Raw genomic sequence first — 14,876 nt, 5'->3', positions numbered from 1 at the left:
CATTACCCTATTTTCATCAATCAAAATATTCCCTTATTCCAAAAATACCCTTGACCTAAAACTAAAATTTTCTCCCTTAATATCAAATATCAAAATATATTTATTTATTTATTTTTTCTTTCATATCACTTCTCTCTCCTTGTTCTCTCTCATCATATTTTCTCTCTCATCATTTTATCATACACTTTCTCTCTCCTTAATCTCTCCTATCACACTCTCTTTCCTTTTTTTTCTCATCACACTTTCTCTCTCATCATACTTTTTCTCTCATCATACTTTCTCTCTACTCAATCTCTTCCATTGCACTCTCTTCCTTCTTTTTCTCTCATCATACTTTCTCTCTCATCATACTTTCTCTCTCCTCAATCTCTCTTGTCACACTCCCTCCTTTTTTCCCCTCAACACACTTTCTCTCTCATCATACTTTCTCTCTCTTTAATCTCTCCCATCACTCACTGTTCTCTTTTTTTCTCATCACATTTTCTCTCTCATCATACTTTCTCTCTCATCAATCACTCTCTCCTCATTTTTCACATTACATTTTCTCTCTCTTCATCCTCTCCCATCATACTTTCTCTCACATCATATTTGCTCTCTCATCTTCTCTCATCATGCTCTCTCCTATCACACTCTTTTTTCTCATTTTCTCTCAGCACACTTTCTCTCTCTTCATTCTTTCTCATCACACTTTCTCTCTCATGAGACTTTCTCTCTCATCATTCTCTTTCATCATATTTTTCTCTCACATTCATCTTTCTCTCACATCTAATTTTTTTCTCTTATTTTCTTTTAAGGGTAAAAAAGGAAATTTTGATTTATTCCGATAGAAAATATGTAACTAACCAAACATTGCTTTTAAGAGTGATATCCATGCTCATACCCATTCCCATTCCACAATACAATGATTCCCATTCCGATTCCTATTCCTAGGAAAGAACCAAACGCCCCCTAATACTTAATTACACTACGACTATACTGATAGTTTGTTCCTTTCTATCTTAGTCGTAAGCAACTGTTTATAATTTATAGAGAACCGACAACATGATCGTCTGAGTGTGACACCACACTCCATGTTGTCTACTATATAAATTAACTGAACAATTACATTTAATAAATAAATGCAGATATTGACCAATGTGATTCTTTTATTTTAACAAATAAATTTTTACAAAAGCTAGACTTTTAGTATACACTCTAACAATTTCCCACTTATACTAAAAGTCTAAGCTGCCATATCTGTTGCCTTACATCTGATTCCCATCCCCTCCACATGCAAATCAAAAGCTTTCGCAGGAAGGGCCTTTGTGAAAGGATCTGCCAGGTTATCTTCTGATGCAATCTTGGCGACGACAACTTCTCCTCGCTTGACGATGTCTCGTATCAGGTGGTACTTGCGCTCTATATGTTTACTTGCTTTATGGGCTCGTGGTTCCTTCGAGTTTGCAACTGCACCACTATTATCACAATAGATTGTGATGATCTTGGGCAAACCAGGAATCACATCTAAGTCCATTAAAAAATTCCTGAGCCATACGACTTCTTTTGCTGCCTCAGAGGCTGCAACATATTCAGCTTCCATGGTTGAGTCCGAGATGCATTTCTGCTTAACACTCTTCCATGCAATGGCTCCACCTCCTAGAGTAAACACATAGCCTGATGTTGACTTACTATTGTCCCTATCTGATTGGAAGTCCGAATCCGTGTAACCCATAGGGAGCAAATCGTTTGCTTGGTAAACTATCATATAATCTCTAGTCCTTCTTAGGTACTTTAATATATGCTTTACCGCAGTCCAATGCCCTTATCCAGGGTTACTCTGATATCTGCTAACCATGCCCATGGTAAAACAGATATCAGGTCTCATACACAGCATTGCATACATAAGGCTTCCTACAGCCGAAGCATAAGGAACTGCCTTCATGTCCTCAATCTCTTTTAATGTCTTCGGGGACATCTCTTTAGATAAGGCTACTCCATGTCTAAAAGGTAAGAAACCTTTCTTAGAGTTTTGCATGCTAAAACGAGCAAGGATCGTATCTATATATAAAGCTTGGGATAGGCACAACATTCTTTTCTTGCGATCCCTTATAACTTTGATCCCAAGAATGTGTGCACATTCTCCTAAGTCCTTCATATCAAATTATTTGGACAACCATACCCTTACGTCCGATAATACCTTGACATTATTGCCAATTAACAAAATATCATCTACGTATAGTACAAGAAATACCACCATGTTTCCGTTATACTTCTTGTATACACAAGACTCATCCGGACACTGAATAAATCCATATGACTGGATTACTTCGTTAAACCGAATGTTCCAAGATCTTGAAGCTTGCTTCAATCCGTAAATGGATCGATTAAGCTTGCACACTAGATGCTCTTTGCCTTTTTCAATGAACCCTTCTGGTTGCTTCATATGGATGTTTTCTTCAAGACTTCCGTTAAGGAAAGCTGTCTTGACATCCATTTCCCAAATCTCATAATCCATATGAGCAGCAATGGATAAGAGTATCCGGATAGACTTAAGCATGGCTACCGGCGAAAAAGTCTCCTCATAGTCGATTCCCTCTTTCTGAGTATACCCTTTCGCAACAAGCCTTGCTTTGAAGGTTTCTACCTTCCCATCTGTCCTTCTTTTCCTTTTGTAGATCCACTTGCATCCAACGGCTTTTACACCATCAGGTGGTTCTACAAGCTCCCAGACCTTATTAGAGTACATAGACTCTATTTCAGAATTCATTGCCTTTTGCCAAGATACTGCATCTATATCTTGGAGTGCTTCATCATATGTCCGGGGATCAGGTTCATGTTTACCCGGGATCAAGTCCGAAGACTCTCCCAAAAACATGAATCTCTCAGGTTGCCTTACAACCCTCCCACTATGACGAGGCACCGTCTGTGGTTGTGTATCATGTGCAACACGTGTTGTAGTCTCTTGTGGTACTTCATCTTGTACTGTTGGTACTGAAGTAGACGTGTCCTCTCTAATTTCTTCTAGAACTATTTCACTCATGCGCTTATGGTTCATTACATAATCTTCTTCTAAAAAATGAGCATTGGTGCTAACAATGATCTTCTGATTTTTAGGATTATAAAACAAACCACCTTTCATTCCCTTAGGATATCCAACAAACAGACAAACTTCTGTACGTGATTCCAACTTGTCAGTATCTCCCTTCAACACATGTGCTGGACTACCCCATATCCGGATATGATTCAGACTAGTCTTACGCCCATTCCATAATTCCATAGGAGTAGAAGGAACTGTTTTAGAAGGTACCATATTCAGAATGTACACTGCTGTTTCTAAAGCATATCCCCAAAACGAATTCGATAATTCTGAATAACTCACCATTGATCTAACCATTTCCATAAGAGTCTTATTCCTTCTGTAAAATACCGGAAAATGGAGAATAATAATAAGGGAATTTTCTGGAATTTTTGGAAATTTTTCTGGAATTTTTCGGAGCTCGTACGGACGAGTTAACGGGGATAAAAACGGGGCCTGGAAAAGCCTGTTTAGGCTACCCATTTAAGCAAGAAAATGTTTATTTTCTTAAATTCCTTTTTCTATTTCTTTTTATTTCTCCCCGACGTCGTGCTCTTACCCGTGCCCGACTGTTTTTCTTCATTAAAATTGTCGACGCGATCCTTCCTTCTCCCCTCTTCTCACTGATTTTACCCTAGGTGCCGGCGCCGAGCCGATCTTCTTCTCTTCTCGTCTATGCTCTAGCCATCTTCTCTGTTGAGCCTTCTCCACCCGACGGCGCCACCCTTGCTCCGCCATTTCGCCGAGCGACGGCGCCATTACAGCCGACCTTCGTGCCCTAGCACCGTCGCCGGCTACCCCTCCGAGGAGTGCCCTAGCGCCGGCAGCCAACCACTCCTTTTTGTTTTCCTTCGATCGTCGACCAATCTGCCTACATGGGCTCTCTGTGCCACTATCCCCTTTGTGCCACACTGCCCTACACGGGCTGATCTGCGACCAAGTGCAGAGAATCCAAGCCTTAGTTTTCTCCTTCCGTGCCCTAGGCTCCTCCTTCTGTTAAGTCTCCGGAAGAGAGGAAGAACTTGGCTCCGTTGCAGGTAAGGCATATTTGGTATTAGATTTTGACTGGGATGCTGACACATAAACAGTAGTAGTTCTTTGCAGTGTCGGCAATAGATCTGTGGCAGCAATAGTTTCGGCAAACAATTTTCGACAGCAACTCTAGTTGGCAGTGGATCAAGAGCAGAGGTTTGAATTGAGGTAAGGAGTAGAGAAATTGATCTTAGTTGTAGATCATGGTGTGATTTGATTTCTAGATAGTGATACATATTGTGAATTAGGGTTATGATTGTGGATTGATTAGGGTTTTACCCTAATTTAGCCTTAAGAATTTATTTATCTATGCATTTGAGTTATAGTTAAATAAAAACGTATGTATATTGGTGACACAGGACCTTGACGCGAGACGCGTATCTCGACTACCAGTTTGGACTTTTCGATTTGGAGGCGGGTACTTTTGACTTTATGTCTTTGATATACATAGTAGTGAATTTAACAAGTAGCAATAATTATGTTCTCTTATTTGTTTCGGTTAATCACTACCCGATACCTGTTACATGATTGGTTGATTGCTTGTTTTGCATCTCATGTATTCCTTACCTGTTGATACATGCTTATAGGGGTAGTGATATATCATGCTTCACCATGTTCAGGACCTAGATTTTATACCTTCAGTGTACCTTTGATTTGATTCATTGACCTATGATGCACTTTTATACATATATGGATTAGCTCAGGATATTTTGTGGTTAGTGCCATGCACCATTCGCATGATTGCATGCTGTGCGATAGTCCGCTCCATTATTGTTGAGCACATCGCCAGTTACATGGATCTGCACACACCACCACTCATGGGTTAGTGGTCGATTCAGGCAGAGTGTCTTGCAGCAGGGACTTTGTTTGGCTCCGTTGGTCTGCTCATGGGTAATGTGACACAACGTGGTAGCCGGCAGGGATTCCTCCCCGTCATCGTGTACCGAGAGTTGAGAGCATTGCGCTCCCCTATTTATGATTTAGGGTAGGAGGATAGGTGTACTCCAACAGCATCCCGTCCACCCGGTCACTCATCAAGAGTAGTGACGACAGAGTGCACGGTTGTCACAGCCCTACCCACTCGGCCTCACTATTGTGTGTGAGATGATCGACTGGCGTCATGGGTGACCAGGACGCATCATTGGCATCATATGCATGATGCATTTATTGCTTGTGTTTGTGCTTGCTGCATTTATATGCTGTATATTGTTTGGACGCCTATGTTTGACATGCATATAGGATTTCTATGCCACTCGGACTGTTTGTCCTTATACCCAGGTCCTGGTTAGCATAGTTTTTCTCCTGTTTACTTCAGTTGCATTTCATCCTTTTATATTAGGAGACTGTACGCATGATTAGTACTAGATATTATTTCTCTACTTTGCATATCAGTTGTACCTACTGAGTGTTGGACTCACCCCGCCTCCATTGTTGTTATTTTTCAGGTTGATGCTGTCAGGAGAGAGTTCCAATTGCTAGTCCCTACAGATCTCAAAGATATGGTTGGTCTTTTGGTTTTCTTACTTAGATTATGCTAAACTTATTCTGGTTGATGGTATAGACATTGTATGGATTTTGTGATGTCGATGGATTTTTATTCGATATGTTTTACTACATGCCTGCCTGGACGGCAGAAGAGGTGAGTTTGTCGGATTTGTGTTTTATGGGTGTAGTGGAGTAGGGTTGGTTTCGAGTCGTGGTATTACTGTTTTGTTTACTTATATATATAAACTGCGTGGATGTTTGTGTGGTTGTATTTTATTATTGTTTTTATTCCAGCCACATGTGGCTGAGGTATATGAGGATGTAGAAAAGTTTCAGATTGTCCGCCTTACAAGGGAGATGTTGCCGAAATTTCTTCGGACAGGGACTCCTCTGGGGCGTGACACCTTCGTTATGCCACACCATTCTGCTGGGGTGTACCATGTGCAGATAATTGGGATTGAATCCCGACTTCTGATAAGTAATTCCTAAACTCTCCAAAGTGGTATTCGCCACCACGGTCAGACCGTAGTGTCTTGATACTTTTACCAAGATGTTTCTTCACATCAGCCCTATATTCTTTGAACTTATCAAAAACATTCAAACTTGCGGCGCATCAGGTAAATGTATCCGTATCTTGAATAATCGTCTATAAAGGAGACGAAGTATTCATAACCTCCTCTTGCCTGGATAGACATAGGACCACACAAATCAGAATGAACCAGTTCTAACGCATCTTTGGCTCTATACCCCTTGGCCTTAAAAGGTCTCTTGGTCATTTTACCTTCCAAGCAGGATTCACATGTTGGAAAGTTTTCCAACTCTAATGAACCCAAGAGTCCATCGGCTACAAGCTTTTGAATCCTACTTAGGTTAATATGTCCAAGCCTTAGATGTCAAAGATATGTTTGGTTCATTTCCGAAGGTTCTTTTCTCTTATTAGAGTTAGAAGATGTGTTATTAATTTTCATATTTTGCTTTGTGGGAGAAATTGGATTTAAAGTGTATAAATTGTCAACTAATGCACCAGAATAGATAATCACCTTATTTGTCTTTATAACGACATTGTTAGTAAAGGAAACTGAATATCCATCCAAATACAGTTTAGAAATTGAAATTAAATTCTTTCTAAAACTGGGTACATAAAGACAATTTCTTAAAATCAAATTTCTATTCCTATCAAAAGATAAGTAGACGTCTCCCACTGTAACAGCCGCCACCTTAGTAGCATTGCCCATGTAGACAGTTATCTCTCCATCAAATAGTCACCAGGTTTCCTGGAACCTCTGCAAAGAATTGCAGACATGATCAGTGGCTCCCGTATCTACACACCAGGTGCTGGTAGATAACACCGCTAAACATGTTTCAACTACTAGAGTATGAGATATACCTTTATTGTTCTAGTTCCTACGAGGGTAGTCCGCTTTCCAATGTCCAGACTGCTTGCAGATGAAGCACTTGCCCTTCGGCTTCTTCATTCCAGCTTTCTGTCCTGTATTATGAGGTTTATTCACCTTCTTTGCTGAAAAGACATGTTTCTTCTTCTTCTTGCCTTTCAACTTAGAAGTAGAACCATTTTCAGCATAGTGAATCTGAGAATTGTGACGAAATATTCCTTCTGCTGCCTGTAGTTCTGTCAGAAGTTCCGCCAACGTATACTCTCTTTTGTTCATGTTATAGTTCAGGCGGAACTGCTCAAAACTTCTGGGTAGCGTTTGGAGAATTATATCGACCTGGGTTTCCCCATCGATTTCTCCTCCAAGGACTTGTATTTCATTCAGATAAGCCATCATTTTGAGGATATGATCCCTTACGGGTGTCCCCTCAGACATGGTGGCTGTCATTAACTTCCTCATTGCCTCTTGCCTAGCAGTCCGACTCTGGTGCCCAAAGAGTTCTTTGAGATTGTTCATTATATCATAAGCTGTTGGTAAATCTTAACGCTGATGTTGCAATACATTTGACATTGATGCCAAAATGTAACACCGCGCCATCTCATTAGCTTTTATCCATTTCTTATGATACTCAATCTCCTCTGGGGTAGAGTCACCGTCAGGTGCATCAGGGCAAGCCTCAGTCAGTACAAACTTATAGCTTTCAGCAGTAAGAACTATGTCCAGGTTTCTTTTCCAATCAATATAGTTGGGACCAGTAAGTTTGTTCTCTTTCAGTATAATGGCTAGTGGGTTGAAAGTCATCCTAAGAATCACAAAAGTAAACTTTGGTCAAGACTCTAAATTTAGAATAATATTGATTTCTCAAACAATACTATTTTAAATTAACCAACACCTCAAATCACCGTGAATATTGCATGCTACGTTAGTGTGGACGTATACAAATTCATCATTTGTAAGAGGAGGGTGTGACCCATTAATTATCTTGTCATCCTAACTTTATGACAAATAAAATTAATAGTTGGTTTCACTTTGGTCACACAAGACAATAGCAGTGACTCCGTTGGGGAGGATACTATTTGATCCTGTCCGAATGCTGAACCAACGAACGTTGGGCACGTGGTGCTCCCCGGCTGCTGGTGTGGATCTTCAACTGGCTGCACGAAGCTCCGGCGAACCTGCATAGAAGTCGGGCCGGGAAGGGGTTCCCAGCGGCGACCCTCAGACGCTCAAGTCAGGCAAGCAAGCAGTGAAAAGTGGCTCTCGAAAAATTAGAACGCGTACCTCCGGCGAAGGATGAGAGCCTTTATATAGGGCAGCGGAGAAGCGAGTGCACACATATCGAGGTGTACACGTGTCCGTGGCCCATACGCCAGTAAGGGCTTGTCAGTGAGCTTACCTGACCCATACTGCTACAGTCCAAGCATGTCCTCGATGGGAGAGCGGAACCCCACGTCGCATGATTTGGAGTATGACCATATCACGAAGCATGTCAGCTGTCAGAAGATGTCCCTTGTCTTTTTCCCCGAACTCCTGTCGTGCGTCCGACCGGCCCACGTCCGCCTTCCGTCCGACCGGTCATGTATGATGGTACACTTGGGAAATTATCGGTAATGTGTTTTGTGGCGACTGTTAGCAGTATGCTTCATGTCTTCGGCCGAGCGTGCTGTCCGCTCGGCCCTACGATCTTGCCCAATGAGCGCCGGAACCCCGACTTCCATAGGGGTGCCTTTTGCCCTCGGCTAAACACCGGGCGACCGCCCGGTCGGTCAGCCCCCTTTCTCCGGTCGGCCTAGCTGGTCCGGCCTTCTTCGATGGACCGCCCGGCTCTTTGACTTCCACGTGGCATTGACCCCTTACAACGAGGGTCCCCTGTTCTTATCGCCGGATGAATTGCCTCCCCTTCAAGTCTAGTCGAAGGAGGCGATTAGTCCGACTGACTGGACTGCGAGTCTGGCCGGGCGGCTAGTATTCTCCGATCGGCCTACCGCAGAGATGGCCTTGAGTGAATCACTAGTGGCCTTCATCGGATCTCCTCGTAATCTGCGCCAATCTTCGACATTAAGGCTGAGCATGCGCTCATTAAATGCTTCGAATGGTCGAATGCCACGTGGCGCAACGCCATCATCGTACGGCGGCGGTGGCATGGTGCTTTGATGTGATCGAAGCGATTCGAAATGGACGACCCGATGCACGCTTTGATTCCCGTGACCTGGATCCGACGGTGGAGACCGCCCGGCCTCCACCCTATAAATCCTTCGTTTCCTTCTCTCTCGCATTTGCCTTTGCGATTTCGACCCCTGCCCCCAGCGCTTTGGAGCTCCGACGATTCCGCTTCTGCTTTCCGACGACCTCCGACGCCTTCTTTCCGCTCCTTCTCATCGTAAGGCCATCTTTCCTTGTTTCCGGTGCTTTCCTTACATTCCTTTTCCATATTTTCATCCTCGGGATATCTTTTCGTTCGCTGTCTTCCTCCTTTTGCCTTTTTGCCTTTTCGATTCCTTCCGATCGGACCATGGCTAGTTCTTCTCATCCGGAAGACCAGTCCCTTGGGCCATGGTACACCACCATGCAGTCACGCTTCGACCGGCGTGACTTTGATATTCTGACTGATAATTTTGATATTCCCAATGATTTTGAACTTCTTTTAGCCGGTCCTTCCGCTCAGCCGCACAGGCCGCCGCGCTGAGCCTTCTGCGGTTCCCTGTACATCCTTTCATCGTAGATGTTTGTAATTTTTTTGGTGTGCCGCTCGGCAGTCTAGTACCCAACACCTTTCGTCTCCTCTGCGGTGTTGTTGTTTTGTTCAAGATTCACAACATCCCCCTCCGACCGGAGGTCTTCTTTTATTTCTACTACCCCAAGCAAGCCGAGCCGGGCACCTTCATGTTCCAAGCTCGACCCGGCTTAGTCTTCTTCAACAAGTTACCTACTTCCAATAAACATTGGAAGGATTATTTTTTCTACATCCATATGCCCGATCGGGCCAACTTCCCGACCCAGTGGCAGGTCAGCCTACCTCCCACTCCCGAGCTGAAGAAATTCAAGACCCGACTGGACTATCTCCACGCTGCAAATATACTAGCCAGTCTGCGACTCGACATCAACAAGCTTCTTCATGAAGGAGTGATGTACATCTTCGGCCTGAGTCCTATACGGACTCCTCTTCCGACCGGATTCGGTAAGAATTTTGCTTAGGCATTTGCTTTAATTTCTAACTGATTTCTTTTCTTTCTCCTGCAGCTGACATCGTCATGGATTTGGTGATGGCCGGCGTTCTGAAGAGAAAGGCGGCGGCGCTAGAGGCCGCGACGGCCAAGGAAATGGAAGCGCTGGGTATTTAGCCGGTCGGCTCCCATGAAGGAGAGAGCGGGACTCAAGCTGAGTCGGCCGCTCAAGCTTCTCAACAGAACGTGGCCAGCGGAGCCACCCCCCCCGGAGAACCAACTGCCCCCGAGGAAGGTTCCGCTCGGGAGGAGGAGCAGCCTCTACAAAAGAGGCACCGGGTGGAGACTCCGCTGCGCTCTGCTACCTCCGCGGTCCAACCCTCCGACCGGGCCACCGCAATCGCTCCAGGCAAGGCGCCTGAGGCCGAAACTATTTCGTCCGACCGGACGCCTTCTGACTGGGACGAGCCAGCTGCTCCAGTTGAGGCTACTCCGATCAGCACCCTCCCACCCGCTCGTCACTCAGTCTAGCGCTCGACCATTCATTCCCAGTTTTCTGTGCCGGCTTCTGATCCCCTTCCGACCGCCGGTCGGACGACTCCCGGTCATGGCCGCACGATTCGGGTCACTCTTCATCTACCGACTGAAGAGCTGCTGCCAGAGGCCGACCGCCCAACCGCGCCCGAGCACACCATTACCTTGAAAGGGCCCCTAGCTGAGATGTGGGCCGATGCTCGGGCACGCACAGCGCTGATCCCCCTCCGAAACTTGGCCAATAGCCACATGCGGGAGGCCACGGGGGTAAGTTCGCTCTCTACGAAGTTTTGTATGCATTCTTTCCGATCGGCCGCTAACAACTATAATTTTCTTTTGCCAGAGATGGGTGGAGGAAATTGCGGTTTCCAACCGCTTGGCCTTGGAGGATGAAGAGCTGCGACAACTGAAAGCAGCAGTTGGTCCATCCGGCCCTCAGGGCCCGTTCTAACCGCCGGATCAGCGGCCGAGCAGAAAAAGACGGCCGATCAGGCCCACGCCCTGGCCGAGTCCGAGTGACAAGTCAAGTCGCTCGACACAAAAATAACCTTGGCCACCACTCGAAAAAATACAGCTATCTCCGATCTGGAGAAAAAGAACGTGGAGGCTCGGGGCCTGGAGCTGAAGATAAAGGAGTTGACAGAGCAGCTCGACAGGGAGAAGGCGGGCCACTTGGCCGACGCGGACAAGCTTCAGAGTCTGAATGAGGCCCTTGCTAGCTCCCAGGCGACTTTCAAAGAATATCAAGATGCCTAGCCGAGTCGAATCGCTGCCTTAAGACAGAGCTACATCCGCTCGCCCGAATTCTCGGAGAAAATATGCGAGCGGATATACACAGCCTTCGACTTGGCTATGACCGCCACCACCACTTATCTGAAGTCTAAGGGTCTTCTTCCGGAGTCTACTACTATTCCGGCCGGCGATCAAGTGGAGCTTCTGAATAACATTCCCAGGGACCTCTATGATTATATTGAGTAGTTTTCTGTAATTCGGCCACCCGCCTAGATATCATCTTTTTTTGTAATTGGGCCGCTCGGCCTAAAGCTTTACCTTTAATGCAATGTTTTCCTTGTATTTGCTGTCTCCTTTCATAACCAAGATGTGTGTTTATCCGCTCGCCCATTATTACTTCCCGTGCTCCCCCACAAGGGATTTTAACAAAGTAATCGTCGTGATCTCCCCGCTCGGCGAAATATACCGTGTTCTCTGATGGTAGAGCTCGTTTACCAAATGCCAAGTACTTTTGGATACTGGGCCAATCGGAGCGTAGAGACGATCGAACGGTATCGAAATCGCGTGCCTCGGGACATTAGAAGCTTTAATCCGCTCGGAAGATTTGTAGACGCCGGCTCGTCTCTCGATTTTTAACGTCGGAGCTCGATGGTCTTCCGCTCGGAAGATTTATAAACGCCGGCTCGTCTCTCAATTTTTAACGTCGGAGCTCGACGGTCTTCTGCTCGGAAGATTTATAGACGCCGGTGTAAGACCGATGCGGCCGGCTAGAAGGGGGGGTTGAATAGCCCTGAAAAATCAAACACAACCCTTTCTCGTACGATTAAACTAACACATAAAAAATAGATTAAACAGAAAATAAAGCATAAAAATGAGGCACCGAATTTGACTTGGTTACAACCGGGGAGGTTGTTAATCCAAGGATGAAGATCGCACTAAGAGATCCTTTAGGCGGAGAAGCCTCGTTTACAGCAGTGTAAGCACAGAAAAACAGAAGCTAATCTAAACAGTGGAAGCACACAAGTGTTGTTTACAATTTCTGAACTGATGAAGAGCTTCTGGACCAAGGTTATCCCCCAATGTTCAGATCGAGATAATTCTCGATCTGGTCAAAATTACTGTTCCGGGCGCCCGGAAGGGTTCCGGGCCCCCGGATGGGTCCGGGCGCCCCGGACCCCGAAAGTCAATACAGTTGACTTTTTCATCAGGGACCGCTTCTCTGGTTCAGTCCCGCTTCGGTCCGGTTCTTCCGCTCCGGATCCGCTCGTTTGGGTGATCTCTGCCTTCCGGAAAAGGGCTCACCCGAACCCAACTTCCGGTCTTCTCGAGCGTGCTTCCCTCCGGCTTCTCGTCCCTCGGAATTGCCGCGTGTTTCCTTCTCGTCCGCCAGCGTACTCATCCGCAGTCTTCGTCCCTCGGTCGTCGACCTTCTCGCTAGCTGCGTCTCTTGCTCCCCGAGCAATCTTCCGCTCCGGCTTTCGTCCCTCGGAACTACCGCGCGCTTCCTTCTCGTCCGCCGGTGTACTCTTCCGCAGCACCTCGTCCCTCAGACTGCCGTCCTTCTCGCTAGCTGCGTCTTCCGCTCGACTACCTGTGTTCATAAGCTCCTGCACACTTAGACACAAGGTTAAATACACAGGACCTAACTTAACTTGTTGATCACACCAAAACAACCTTGGGGTTCCAACAATCTCCCCCTTTTTGGTGTGATCAACCCAAGTTAAGCTAGGGTTAAAATAGACATAAAATTGAATTAAGTAAATTAACTTAAATTGCAATTTAAGTGCAAAAAGATAGAAAAAAAATTAAATCTATCTACCTCCCCCTAGACTTATACTTTCCCTTCTCCCCCTTTGATCACAAAAAAATGGGGTTCCAAGAAAAATAATCTAAGGGTTAAAGACTTAGAAAAGTATTTCTAAAAAAATCTAAGTTTTTAAGAAATTTAGAAAAATTTTCTAAGTAATTAAAGCTGAGATTTCTAGTTTCAAGAAAAAAGTTCTTAACTTAGGAAAAAATAATTTTTGAGAATATTTCTAAGTATATAAATAAAATCCAAAAAAAATTCTAAGTAGGTAAATTGAAATAAAATGTTTTGAATAACCTTTTTCAAGCACTAATTAATTCTTGTATTAATGCTTCATTAGTAAGTTAATTAAATATTTATTTCAATATTTTGGCTTCCAGGTCGTGGCGAGGCACTAGGCCTTCTTGGTTATTGGAGCAACAACCACTTCCTTAGACAAAGCCTCATAAAGAAATTCTTTGTTTAATTTTCTCACTTAAAGCGCTAATTTTAATTTTAAAATTAATTTAAGCATGATTTAGGAACCCAATATAGGTTCCAACCTACTAGATTAACTAAAAAGTTTTTAGGGACATATTTTCTAGAGATATTTTAATTTGTCCCTGGTGATATCTATAATACCAATTCAAATTATTGAACCTTCTAAAATTGGTTTTAGATGAGCAAGCAGAGTTTTTCAAATTTTCTACTTGAAAAATTAAATTTTGAATTTCTAATTTTAATTTTTCATTTTCTAAATTTGATTTATCTAGCATTTCTAACGGACAAGATGTAGCTAATATTGCTTTTAAGTCTTTATTTTCATTTTCTAATTTGCAGCAATCTTTTGTTAAAATTTTAATGAATTTAAACATTTTATTAGGAGGAAGAGATCGTACCTCACTTACCTTGTCGATCTCGTTGTCGGTTTCTCCCCCTGAACTGCTGCTCTCTTCGGACGTGGCTCCCCCTTCATTGATGCTTTCGATGCTCATTTCGGAAGAGCTTGATTCGCAGTTGTCGTCTTGATGACTCGCCATTAACGCGAGCCCGGAGAACTCCTTGACTTCTGATTTCGACGACGTATCGTCCCACGTCGCTTTTAGGGCCTTGCGATTTTGGATAGGCTTCTTACCCTTGTCCTTCCCGTTGTTCTTCAGTTTAGGGCAATTGTCCTTGACGTGCCCTTCTTCATCGCAATGGTAGCAGCGGATGGTTCTTTTCTTTCTTCCCTGCGGATGGTTAGATTTCCTAGATTTACAAATATTTTTAAATCGTCTTACCATCATTACCATTTCCTCGTCGTCGAGAGAAGATTCTGACTCAGGTTCGTCTCTCGAAGCTTTAAGGGCGACATTATTCTTGGGCTCCTTCGGACCTGCACATCTTGACTCATGCACTTCAAAAGTTGAAAAGAATTCGTCTAATGAAATTTTTTCTAGATCTTTTGAAATGTAAAAGGCATCTACTAGTGATGCCCATTTTGAGTTTCTAGGAAAGGAATTTAGGGCATACCTTAGCGAATCTCGGTTACTTACCTCTTCTCCGAGATTCGTAAGTCTGGTGATGAGTTCCTGAATCCTCGAGTGTAGATGTGCAATTGTTTCACCTTCTTCAAATCGGAGGTTTGTAAGCTGGTTACGAAGTAAATCCCGTCTTGCAAGTTTGGCTTCGGATGTTCCTTCGTGTAACTC

The sequence above is a fragment of the Zingiber officinale genome, chromosome 3B, assembly GCF_018446385.1.
Source record: "Zingiber officinale cultivar Zhangliang chromosome 3B, Zo_v1.1, whole genome shotgun sequence".
In the NCBI taxonomy this organism is placed as follows: domain Eukaryota; kingdom Viridiplantae; phylum Streptophyta; class Magnoliopsida; order Zingiberales; family Zingiberaceae; genus Zingiber; species Zingiber officinale.
The sequence above is the reverse complement of the archived record's forward strand: the minus strand, read 5'-3'. Positions refer to the sequence as shown.